General features: G+C 41.5%; 1 pseudogene; it reads right to left on the bottom strand.

Moving 5' to 3' along the window:
- Positions 1 to 1,307: 1,307 nt before the first annotated feature.
- Positions 1,308 to 3,692, bottom strand: LOC123409016 (annotated as a pseudogene).
- Between the last annotated feature and the right edge of the window lie 5,396 nt (positions 3,693 to 9,088).

Genomic DNA, 9,088 nt, shown 5'->3' on the forward strand with positions numbered 1-9,088 from the left:
CACTGGAGCGAGTAGTCATCCATGTAAGGACGTGATAAACATGCTCCAAAGCTCATGCGTATGAGGCTATTACAAGTTAAGAACTCGCGTAGATGGTGGTTGGAAGGTTTCTTCATTTGGGGAAGACCTCACGCAGGTTACATGGGTATAGCTCGAGTCTCGGATGATCTATGATGGATCTGACTCTGGCAGGCAATTATTATGTGTATTTCATAGGATTTCATTGTCCTGCTTGTTTTGTGCCGATGTGACTTGTATGTCTGATAGATTCTGGAGTTGATCCGGTTGTAGTTGGGTTGCAGAAAACTTCTATGGGAAGCCAAAGATCCTTGATGTTATTGATTGGTACTTAAGACTCTTCCATAATTTCGAAACTGCACTATTTCGAGACTCATCAGATTGGTCCAAGTCTAACAGTCTGGTTATGCCTATAGAAATACTACAGACTTGTAGAACCAAGGGAAAACGATTTCGTCAAAAGACTAGTTATTGTATTCTATCTGTCTAACTTAAATATAAAAATGGAAAATCCATAAGATAGGATACCACTATTCTTCTTCACATCAATTTCAATCACCAGCTAACATCATATACCTATTATTTGCTACATATGACGCCTATGTCTGATGTTGTTGGATTAATACATCTATTTTACTTCAACAGCATGTGAAGCATATATCATATTATCAAAGTTGTACGGTTCAGATTAAGTAATACAAGTTGGGAAAAAATGAGTTGTACGGTTCAGATAAACTATTATCAAAGTTGTACGGTTCAGATTACGGTTCAGAAACGAGCCGTACATCTAATGATGGGACCAAGTTATTACGGTTCAGATTACGGTTCAAAAACGAGCCGTACATCTAATGATGGGAACATGTTTTTACGGTTTAGATTAACTAATAGAAGTTGCGAAAAAAATTAGAAGAGATGCCTTCAAATATATATCTCCAGCATTTCTTTTTTTCCAAGTTAAAAAAACGACATGAAGCAATCATATTCTCTCCCGCAATGTCCCTCCCTCGATCCATGTTTGTCCTCATATTCTGTTCAGAAAGAGATCCACGTCTCTCTCGAATTGGAGCAAGTAATTTCGGCATGTATGCCTCTATGGATCTCTCAGGTTTCTCTCCCTCCCACTCTCTCTCTCTCTCTCAAACTATCATCTCTTTCTAAAACTCTCCATATGAAAACAGATCCATGTCTCTCCCAATTTTCAACCTGGAAGAGGGGAGTGGGGATATGGATCTCCAGCGCTCAGCCTATCACATTAATATTATTTTTCGCATCTACATCAGGTTCATGTTCTAGCACTGGTTTGTTCCAATTGTGCCTGCTACCTAAGCATATGATAGCGATGGAAAAGTAAAATCAGTGTTCCCTACCCCGCCAAAAACAATGACATGATATTAACAATTAGAGCATATTAACAATTCTGCTATGTCATTCTATGAGTTCAAATGGGTCAAATACATAGCTTCAAGTGGTCTCTAAATCATGAAGATCTCAAGTGGTCTCTACTTGTAAATGAGATATGGAGGCACTAACCATAGCAGATCTCAAATATGCGTAGAACCATCAATTCATATGTATGGCAGTATACTTGAGTTGATCGAATATGACGGGAAAGCTTACGTTGTTTAAATAATTCAGCTGCACTAAACAGCATATAATCACAAGTTTGGATGTAGACAAATTGGTTCACTCCATAAAATGAGAGCTTTAAGGCAATGGCCACTGCCTTAACAGTGATAACATGTTCCTAATATAGTACTTCATCAGGCATTATAAATCAATTTGAACAACTCATTTCCTGGTATGATGTATTGCAAACCTACCGTAAGAAACCCGAATAGTGAACATATTGCAACATACGCGAGCATTTTCCTTTGCTCGGTATGGTGAACAACCCAGAACATTAAAGCAAGTGCAAGAGCTACAGCCAAGCAAGAATAGACTATGAAACCTGCCAGCACAGATTATAGTTGCATGTAAAAATGGATTTGATAACAGAAATATTTTACTGAAAAAGTGGGATAGAAAACATAACCACAAACATAAAGAATGTTGCACAAAGGGGAACATCTTCCCTTACATACTTTCTTGGTGGTGTAACACCATATACTTTTTATGGAAGTATCACATAGATATAGTGCATATAAACATAGATGGTATTAACTCCAGTAGAATGACACAACATCTCTTGTCCACAAAACAAGCAAAGAAATTGAACTGTTAATGTTGGAACTGATTCATGTATGTAGCATTTTATGTTTTTAAAGCCAAATGAGTAGCGCTGCAGCACTCTCATCCATTAAAAGAATGAACAATAGCAAACACTATAAGGGAACAAGCACAAAAGGAGCGGCTAACAGAAGGATATATTTTTTGTCGAATAATGTAGCCAAGATATTTCTGAGCCCTACTTGGGAAAAAAATGAAACTAACTGGAAAAATCTGGTGAGAATTAGAAAATATTACTGCATCTATTGTTTACCGAACAATGCGTTTCAAACAACCACTGATGGTAAATTGGTTATAAACCAAAGTATATTATTAAGGACACATGGTCACAATGAACATTCGTTCAAAGGTAAAACTATGAGAAATGGCAGCAAGAACTATTTAAGGACTTGAAAAGAGATACCTCGTTCAGTTGTGAGTTGCCATATTTCACTAACTGAATCAATCGTTCTTTCCATTGGGGCATGCAACACTATATCAACTGAACCAACAACACACAATGCACAACCAACCACGCCAAACATATGCAACCTCTCATTCAAAATGAAGTGTGCTAGCACTTTGCTGCATGAACGAACGAGAATTAAGGAAACATTCTATTATCAGTTCACCAGAATTATGGCTTAGGAAGGATGGCATGTGGAAAACCTAAATATGATGCTCAATGCTCCAAGAGGAGTAACAAGTATTGCTAGAGCAAATGCATATGCTGCAAAATTGGCCACCTCATCCAGAATCACTGCAAGAAATAACAGAGAGCGATAAACATTACTTCAAGCCTACAAAATATCATTAGAAAATGTTGTTCATTCCAAATAAAACTATAGTGAAACTAGGCTCCTGTGTTCTAGTTTTGTAAGGAGGTGATCCATCCTTCTTCTCATCAACGGTACAAGCACGAACATTATCCTCACATCACATCTAATGCCCGACGTAAAAACTACCAAAATATACATATATTCGAAGATATTTGTGTGGCAACAAAACTCAGTTTTTTTGTGGGGTGTTGCCCCACAAAGAAAAGAAAATTGGGTTAGTATCTCTACTGAGTGCCTTTGCTGTAAAGCCACCACATAAAGAAACAACTCAGTGTAAGTGATACTTACTAGTTACCATTCCTATCCACCATAACGGTTCATATAAGTATGACTAGCCTCCAGAACCTATAAATCATGAGGGTAAAAAGCGTAGATTAATTATTAATGGATTAAAGCAGTAGAAATATGAAAACTTTATCTTTAACCTTGTCTGCGATGAGAAAACCATTGAAATAGATATAGGAGAGAGGCACAACCTGCTCTTACCCCAACGTCCCCAGCTTTCTTCACGCCAATCTTCTTGATCACAAAGCTAGATCCAAAAAAAGCACTCGATGACGTGGCTAAGGCGAAGCCCCTTAAATTGTCCAGAGACATCACCATGTTGGGTAGTCTATTAGCAATCAAATACAAAATTCAAGTCCTATCCTACATAAGAAATAAGTTTACATTTAGTACACCATTTATAAATGTTCAAATTCAACATATTCAATGGAACACCAGGACCTTGGGTTGCTTCTAATTGGGCTTTTTAGGAACAGGTCCTTATGGGAATGTAGAAGAACACGATGATATATTATGAGAATTAAAATAGTATGCGCCTAAAAAGTCTTAAAATTATAAGTGAAATAATCAGAAACTAGACTATTACAAAAATCGCAACACTACGATGGCAATACAAGAACAATACGCAACCTGCTACTGATAGAGAACCTATCATCCTCAGAGTAAGTAGTTTTACTTTTTTGCTATTTCAGAAAAGTATTGGGATAAATGGCAGCTCAAGGTCACGTATATAGCCAAGAAGAGAAACTCGTACATGCAAATAGAAACTTCCAGACAAAAAAAAACTCCTACAGATAAAGATAAATGAAATTACTCTTTGTACAACGATATAAGCAATCCAAAGGAGGCAGACCACCATTCACCCCAAATCTCTTCTGCTGAACATTGTAAAAAGAAGTGAAGACTAAAAGACATACACAATGTGGTATAGGGGCGACAAACCATCCTAATGACTCAAAGGAACAAGGACAAGAAAAGTAAAGGTACTCCACCAATTTGCTGAACCTTAGTTTGTACCATTTGCTAATGTAAGGGAGGAGGGTGGCCAAGTCTGAGCGTTACCAATGGAAGGAGGGCGCTGGTGCCGACCGGAGACAGGCAGGGATGCCCGATCGGTGGTGGGGCGAGAATGGAGCGGTGGGGTCGCCATGTCGCGCAAAGGGACGACGGCGGCTGGGCACCGGCGGCATCAGCCGGGGAGGGCACTGGCGGCGGCGAAGGGAGGCCCGACCGGTGAGAATGGAGCGGCTCTGGGCACCGGTGAGAATGGAGCGGCGGTGAGACAGACGACAGCGGCCGGGGAGGGCACCGGCGGCGGCGACCGGGGAGGGCACCTGTGGCGTCGGCCGGGGAGGGCACCTGTGGCAGCGTCTGTGGAACCAATGGCGGCGGCGGCCGGTGAGGGAACCCTAGCTATTGTTTTCACCAAAGGAGCCAGTCGCGAGAGGGAGGACTTTGTTTTTTTTTTAGCCGATGTGTTTTTTTATCCGGTGCGCCACTTGGGTTATTTGTCGTCTTCTATACCCATACCTCACGGCAACGTTAAGTTTTGCCGTCTGCCCTTGCTAATTCAAGACGGCAAAACTGCATGCCGTCTAGGCTGGTTAGCCGCAGTCATGGACATCTATTTTGCCGTCATCCGTAGCGTAAGTAGATGGCAAAAATCGTCTCTTTGCCGTCATCTGCCCATATAGTTGACGGCATAATTATTTTTTGCCGTGTGGTTTTTTTTGCCGTCTGCTTTTCATCATTTTGGCCGATAGTATCGCTTTGCCGTCTGCCCACGACGGCAAACTTCCTGTTTGCCGTCTGCCCCGACGATTTGCCGACGGCAAAGATTATGCTTGTCATCAAAATAGCTGATTCCTGTAGTGTATAAGCGTGTGGAGAGTTCAACATGGATTGCATCAAAGAAATGCATTCAATCAAGGAGCAACTATCATAATTGAATTCCTTGAAATCCACGGTAGCAATTTCATTACTACTCAAAGTTTTAACGTCTTCTACTCCACTTTTAACGCTTTTAGCATCAAGATAGATGGGCTCCGAATCATTGGGGCACTTTTCAACCAAAGTGGATTCATATCCAGCCCCATAATCATTAGTTTTGACATAAGAAAAAAAAGATTCAATGGGAGTCACACCAAACACTTTAAGATCTTCGTGATTCTCATCACGGGAACACGCCTTTCTAAACCATTCATGTCTAGCACGAATTTGGGCGGTTCTTTCTTGGCTCTCAATCATGGAAACACGCATAGCTTTCAAACATCACAAGAAATCCTATCAACGCTCTTAGCCAAATCGTCAATTTTGAGTAGTTTTTCCTCTATGGACGCATTGAAAATCTTTTGAGAGTTGATGAACTCTTTGATATTACTCTCTCGATCAGAGCGTAGTCTATTGTAATTTCCATGGGTATTGTCATAGGAGTTGCCAAAGTTATTAGAGAAGTTACTAGGAAAAGGCCTACGAACATAGTTTCCTCTAAAAGCGTTGTTGTTGCCAAAGTTATTCCTACCAACAAAATTAACGTCCAAGCTAGCGTTGCTACTCTCAATAAAAGAAGACAAAGGCATATCATTAGGATCCAAAGGAGCAATTCTCCTAGCAACCAAATTCATTAACTCATCCATCTTAGCACTCAACGAGTTAATTTCTTCTATAGCGTGTACCTTCTTACTAGTAGGTGACCTTTCAGTGTGCCACTGAGAGTAGTTCGTCACGATGTTCTCTAAGAGCTTTGTGGCTTCTCCTTACGTGATTTCCATGAATGTTCCACCTGAGGCGGAGTCCAAGATATTTCTAGAAGCAAAATTCAAGCTAGTGTAAAAGATTTGAATAATCATCCAAAGACTCAAGCCATGAGCGGGACAATTTCTAATCATTAATTTCATTCTCTCCCAAGCTTGTGCAACATGTTCATGACCAAGTTGCTTGAAATTCATGATATCATTACGGAGAGAGATGATCTTAGCCAGAGGAAAATACTTGGATATATAAGAATCTTTGCACTTATCCCAAGAATCGATACTATTTTTGGGCAAAGAAGAAAACCAAGTTTTTGCGCGATCTCGCAACGAGAAAGGAAAAAAGCTTCAATTTAATCACGTCATTATCCACATCTTTTTTCTTTTGCATATCGCAAAGCTCAATGAAGGTATTGAGATGGGATGTGGCATCTTCACTAGGAAGGCCACAGAATTGCTCTTTCATAACAAGATTCAGCAAAGCGGCATTGATTTCGTATGACTCCGCACTAGTGGCGGGAGCAATCGGAGTACTAATAAAATCATTATTATTAGTATTCGAGAAATCACAAAGCTTGGTGTTTTCGTTCATGGTGACTTCAGCAAGCAAGCAAGCACACGAGAAAACAAAAAGCGGGCGAGAAAAAGGGCGAAAGAAAAAGGCAAATTGGTGAAGTGGGGGAGAGGAAAACGAGAGGCAACTCGCAAACAAAGTAAATGCAAGAGATGAGTTTGCGACACCTACTTGTATGAGTTCTTGACTTGATCTTCCTCCCTGTCAATGGCGCCAGAAATTCTTCTGCTGCGGCAACGAAAGTCCTTCCCCGGCGCTTAGGAATTCTTCTTGTTACTCCTCTTGCGTTGGTTTTTCCCTTGAAGAGGAAAGGGTGATGCAGCACAGGACCAGTAAGTATTTCCGTTAGTTTGAGAACCAAGGTATCAATCGAGAAGGAGGGCCTCGTCAAGTCCAAAGTACCTGCGCAAACACAAACAAGCTTGCACCCAACACTTCAACGGGGTTGTCAATCCCTTCAAGATTGTTTGCAAAGTGAGATCTGAAGGCGGAAAGTGAAACGAAGTAAAAAGTGTAAGGCTGAAAATATGGTGTGGAGTAGACCCTGGGGCCATAGTGTTCACTAGAGGCTTCTCTCATAATAGCAAATATCACGGTGGGTGAACAAATCACTGTCGAGGAATTGATAGAACCGCGCAAAGTCATGACGATATCTAAGGCAATGATCTAGCATATAGGCATCACGTCCGAGACAAGTAGACCGATACTTTCTGCATCTACTACTATTACTCCACACATCGACCGCTATCCACCATGCATCTAGTGTATTGAGTTCTTGACGAACAGAGTAACTCTTTTAGCAAGATGACATGATGTAGAGGGATAATCTCAAAGCAATGATGAAAATCCCATCTTTTTACCCTTGATGGCAACAACACGATACGTGCCTAGCTACCCCTTCTGTTACTTGGTGAGGTCACCGCACGGTATGAACCCAAAACCAAGCACTTCTCCCATTGCAAGAATCATAGATCTAGTTGGCCAAACAAAACAAACAACTCGAAGAGAATTACAAGGATATGAAATCATGCATAAGAGAGGTCAGAAGAAACTCAAATAAGATTCATAGATAATCTGATCATAAATCCACAATTCATCGGATCTCGACAAACACACCGCAAAAGAAGATCACATTGGACAGATCTCCCTGAAGATCATGGAGAACTTTGTATTGAAGATCCAAGAGAGATAAGAAGCCATCTAGTTACTAGCTATGGACCCGTAGGTCTATGGTGAACTACTCACGCATCATCGGAGAGGTCATGGTGTTGATGAAGAAGCCCTTCGTATCCGAATCCCCCTCCGGCAAGGCACCAGGACGTGCCCCATATGGGATCTTGCGGAGACAGAAGCTTGCGGCGGCGGAATAGTAATTGCGATCGTCTCTTGATATTTTGGGAATATTTGGGAATATATAGGCGCAAGATCTAGGTCAGGGGACCTCCAGGGGGCCCACAAGCCTGGATGGCGTGGCCCCTTGGCCACGGGGTGGGGGCTTGTGGGTCCCGTGGTCTCTTCTGGCTTGGCTCCCAAGTCCTCCGATCTTGTTCCGTTCCAAAAAAAATCTTTCGGGGATTTTCTTCCATTTGGACTCCGTTTCAAAATCTCCTCTGAAAGTAGTCAAAAACATGGAAAAAACAGGAACTGACACTTGGCACTGAGTTCATAAGTTAGTCCCAGAAAACAAATAAAAGGCATGCAAAACATCCAAAGTTTGACAAGATAATAGGATGAAACCATCAAAAATTATAGATACGTTGGAGACATATCAATACCTTGGTTCTCAAACTGAGGGAAATACTTGCTGCTCTTGTGCTGCATCACCCTTTCCTCATCAAGGGAAAAACGGACGTAAACCAGAGAAGTAACAAGAAGAATTCCTAAGCACCAGGGAAGGACTTTTGTTGCCGTAGCAACCGGCTATTGAGAAAATAATCAAGGAAACTCCAGCTGATGACTCTGCTCGAGCTGATTAAAATGCTCCAGCTGATACATCTAAGCAAGTTGATGACTCTGTTCCAGCTGAAGAAACTGCTTCAGCTGAGGAAACTGCCAGGACGGATGTGTCTCCGCCTCCTGAAGAGAAAACGTCTTCACCAAAACCTTCAAAGGTGAAGAAAATGACTCCGTCTGCATCAGACGTGAAGAAGACCAGAGCTGTTGAAAAGGAAACCAAGAAGAGAAAACCTTCCTCAACAGAAGAATCAACTGAGGCCAAGCGCCTCAAACCTCTTGATGAAAATGCACCTCTGGATCTTGTGCCTCTCAACATCGCTCCATCTTATGAGATGACTCCCTTCGAAAGCGAAGACAAGGAGCACTTGACTGATGAGGAAATGAAGAATGTTGCTCTGAGGAACACACTGATGAGGAAATTCGGATTGATGGCAGTCCTCAGACCTTCATTCCTCCTGAAG

This window comes from Hordeum vulgare, chromosome 7H, assembly GCF_904849725.1.
Source record: "Hordeum vulgare subsp. vulgare chromosome 7H, MorexV3_pseudomolecules_assembly, whole genome shotgun sequence".
NCBI classification, from domain to species: domain Eukaryota; kingdom Viridiplantae; phylum Streptophyta; class Magnoliopsida; order Poales; family Poaceae; genus Hordeum; species Hordeum vulgare.